Here is a 4,441-nt window from a genome sequence, read left to right on the forward strand (position 1 = left end):
ATTCCAGCACTTTGGTAGTGTGTGAGGGGAAGTCACTGCAAGTGGCAAACATGCTTAATAGAGTTTTGCCGACTCAGCTTACTTTGCCGCACCCAGATAGTTCTTCACTGTTCACCACATCTGGAGGAGAAAAGAGGAAGAGAGGTTAGAATTGTTTCCTAGTGAGTAGAACTGACTGGTCAATTTCAGTTATGGCGTGGCGGTTTCATGTTGTGGTTCATTGACAATGAATGAAGGGGACAATAACAGGAGAAGCAAAATGTTTTCAGCTGACACATGGCCTCCTACTTCCCCATCTATTACACCTCTCAATGGTCAAGTTCTTTCTTTCTAGACTTCCTTAACAACACTTTAGATAGTATATCTGGTGCCATGTAGTGGAAGGGTGCAGCTTCATGCCCATAATTCTACAGGGAGAGATCATTGGGGAGGAAACCAATTCAAACACTCTCTTACAATCCTGGTTGCAGCGTGTCTTCCGGCGATACCTGGAGCCCCTGCAAACTGGGTTTCTTGGCCGAGAATGGACTTTAGCTTATGGAGGAGCCACAGAGACTGGAGGAGAAACAAGTTTAACTATGGTGAAAATGAGCAAGATGGTTTACATTTTACTCTGTCCATTATACTACAGGTAAATCCAGATTTGGAAAGATTTTGAATCCATGTGCTTGCTGACGGCTGCAGGTTAGCACTGCTATGGAAATACGGTGGCATCTACCTGGATACCGAAATTATTTCAATGAAGCCTTTGCCATTTGCCACTTTTACTTCTGTACAATCATCAGGATATTTCAGTAATGGAGCAATGGGATTTCATTACAGTCACCATCATTTTATGTGGGACTGCATGGAAGATTTTGCGGCCCATTATGTTGGACACCTTTGGGGTCATCAAGGCCCTGAACTGATAACCTGTGTTCTGACGCGATGGTGCAAGTCTAATAACCTAGTCTCCTTCGCTGGAAAGGAATGCAATGGCATCTCTTTCTGGGTCTCAAGGCGGTTCTATCCAATCCCATATCAAAGCTGGGAAAATTACTATGCTCCCTGGAAAAAGGAGAATATCGAGAGCTTCTTCTCGGGTACATATGGAGCACATGTCTGGAACTATATGAATTCCAGCAAGAAAAGAAAAGTAATTGCTGGAATGGCTCATTAATGGAATATCTCTTTCAGATGTATTGTCCAACTACATACAGAAATTTAATTCAATCTAAAAATAGTTCGCAGTCACTTAGAGGTTAAGATTTTGCGGGCCATTGAGGACGGATTGCCCAAAATGGGGTGGGTGGGCGGGGCATAATGTGGGATAGAACCTGGAAATTTCACCCATTACACCTTCATTAGGCCCAACAGAACTCTCACCAGCTGGGAGCTGGACTGAGTTTTGCTCTAAAACTAGTAAAGTCTCCAAGACAGCACGAAAATGGCCATTTGCCTCCTTAGGAGCATTTCAAAATCTCCACAGCATGTTTTTGGGGTTCTGTTGTATTGTGAACTATATCATCTGGAGTTGGGTTTTTAAGGCATATTTTTGGCGTTCTGTTACTTTGTAAAGTATCAATCTTATCTGGGAATGCTTGATGCTAATCTAATACCGAGAGCCAAAAATGGAAACATGTTTTAATCCCAAATACAGCTTCCTTTATGTGTATGAGAACAAAGCTCATGAGAAAATTTCTGGCAAATTTTTAAAATTATATACAATATCAAATAGGAAATAAACACAACCTTATTTGAGTAAAAGCCCATTAAGTACAATGGCAATCTCTAAGCCATTCACTATAATAACTGGTTTCCTAACCAACTGCTCTTACAATCAGGATACACTTTGCTTCACTTGCTGGCATTTTAGTTTAGCGTCTAATACCAAGTAATGCTGCTGAGGGGAGTGTATCTTGACAATAAGAGCAATTCGTTCATGTACCTGCTGGCAGCTACTCCACAGTCAATTTAGTGGAGAGAAGGAAAGCACCAGCTCTTTACACACGCTCTTGATTAAAGTGAAGATGTGGTGACGGGACACCTTCAGGAGCATCAGGGAGCGGGATTTGGGGGCATTTAGTCATCCTGGAGTTTTACTGCTCTGCAGTTCACTAGGTTCTGTTGTTATTTTAGCGCTTTTTGTCAAATCACCAAGGTTGACCTTTTCTGTATCTGGAAGAACATCAAAATATATCATCATCTGAGTTTGTTTTGATGACACAGGAAGGAATTCCCAACCACACATTCAGGAAGGTGCTCATGATAGAGATTCAGTAACCAAGGCTACGTAATTCAAGCTAGGATTTAGTAGAATAAAAATAAAAGAAATCCTGATTAAATGAAATTATGTTTCCAAGGCAAGGACAGGGACAATATCAATGACAACAAAGAGGCTGATTAAACAAAGATAACGGGCCAGAAATTGGTGAACGGGGCTTGCCGCGCGTGCAAGCCCCATATATGCACTTACCCCGCGCTACTGCCGATCAGCTCCAGGGACGCCTGGACTTGGTGTTTGAAAAAGAAGAATCCCGGGCAGCGTATGACGTCACGCCGCCCAGGAGTGCAGTCAGCGCGAAGCCAGGAGCGTGCAGTGCAAGTGAGACACGCCCCTTGAGGTCTCAGTTTCACTGGACACGCCCCCAATGTTTCTGTCAAGCTGCTAAGCATTTTTACATGCAAAGCAGCAGTTTAAATAGGCTTTTGGAAGTTTTTTGAAGATTTTGGTAACTTTTATAAACTTTTTTAAATGTTTACATTATTTTGAGTAATCTGAAGTAGTTTTAAAGAGAATTAAAGCAATTTAAAGACTTTTAAAAGCCCTAAAAGAATTTTTTTAATTCCATTTATTTATTTAGCAATGTCGTCGTCATACGTGTCTTCACACTGTTCCCTTTGGGGAACTGTATGAAGTGGTGGAAGGATTTATGGCCATGATTAACGCTCATTCCGTGACCGTAGCCATCTTTGAACCAGCCATTAGGGCGGTTAGTCCTATGGCGGGAGGGTTTTACGGGCTCCCACAAGCTATACAAGGAGGGGGGGGCCACCCACACCCACGGACGCAAATATCCCACTGGATGTCAACCCATAATTTAGAGCCGGAGCTCCGACTCCACTTGCCGGGACTGTCTGGAGCGGGGTTCGAAACCCTACCCTGATCTGGCCCAGCGGCGGGGATCCTACCGCTATGACAAAGGCCCAATCCGATTAGCAACATGAAATGGCAGCATAGGGCTCCAGTCACGGGGAGGGAAAAGGCGCAGGAAACGTATGGATGTCACCTTTTGTGCGGAGTGGGCCTTTTGCATAGCAGTAAGCATCCCCGCCGCTGGGCCAGAAGGAGTAGGGTTTTGAACCCCACTCCAGACAGTCCCGGCAAGTGGAGTCGGAGCTCCAACTTTAAATTCTGGGTGGACATCCAGCGGGATACTTGCGTCCGTGGGTGTTGGTGGCCCCCCCCCTCAGATGGGTTGTGGGAGCCCGTAAAACCCTCCCGCCATAGGACTAACCACCCTAATGGCTAGTTCAAAGATGGTTACGGTCACGGAATGAGCGTTAATCACGGCCATAAATCCTTCCACCACTTCATACAGTTCCCCAAAGGGAACAGTGTGAGGATACGTACGATGATGACCTCTTGCGCAATGCACCTCCTTGGACCCTCAGTCGCAGATGCGAGGGGGCAAGTCGTGCAATTGTTAAATTTTTCATTTTATTGACATGTAAAATGTTGGCCCAGTAATTCCCTTCCAAATGCGCGAGTACGGTCGGGGTACTTACGCATCTGGCCGGATGAAATGCCGGTTTTCAGCATGCACAGTGCATGTGGGGAAAACCGGCATTTCCTGTCCTCTGAACGAAGGGGTTCAGAGGCAGAACGCGTGCGACTGCACAGGCAGCGCGTGCGCAGTATAATTCGCCGCTTTCATTAATGCTTTCAGTGAGGTCAAGTCATTACAACTTACACATGAAAAAAGTATGGGTACAGTTGCTCCAGAGGCTGCGGAGGAAGATATTTATTATCGTGGAGCTTCTGAAAGTATGTATGTCTGTATATATTCCTTTGCGTGTTATGTATATATTCCTTTACTTATGTGTATGAATGTATTATTTAATTATGACTTTCAGAGAAAGTAACTTATTGGAAAATCATAATTAAAAACATACATTCATACACATTAGTAAAGGAATATAAAACATACATACATATACGTAAAGGAATATATGTGGACATACATACATAACTCATTCTCACATTCCATTCACACAGCCACAATTGCTCCTTCTACCTACCGTTCTGAAAACCCTTTTTAAAAAATAAAAAAAAATTTTAACTTTAAAACTTACTTAAAATTTCTTACAATAACTTCCCTCCCTTTCCCAAACAAAAATATTGCATTTCAGAAGCTCCACGATAAAATATATCTTCCTCCGCAGCCAATGAACAACTTTA

General features: G+C 43.4%; 1 pseudogene; it reads left to right on the plus strand.

Annotated features, from left to right (window-relative positions):
- Window positions 1-523: 523 nt before the first annotated feature.
- Window positions 524-1,270, plus strand: LOC147116040 (alpha-1,4-N-acetylglucosaminyltransferase pseudogene; annotated as a pseudogene).
- The last annotated feature ends 3,171 nt before the right edge of the window (window positions 1,271-4,441 follow it).

Source organism: Somniosus microcephalus, chromosome 6 (assembly GCF_052327205.1).
Source record: "Somniosus microcephalus isolate GS21.2 chromosome 6, FLI_Smic_1.0, whole genome shotgun sequence".
Classification (NCBI taxonomy): Eukaryota; Metazoa; Chordata; class Chondrichthyes; order Squaliformes; family Somniosidae; genus Somniosus; species Somniosus microcephalus.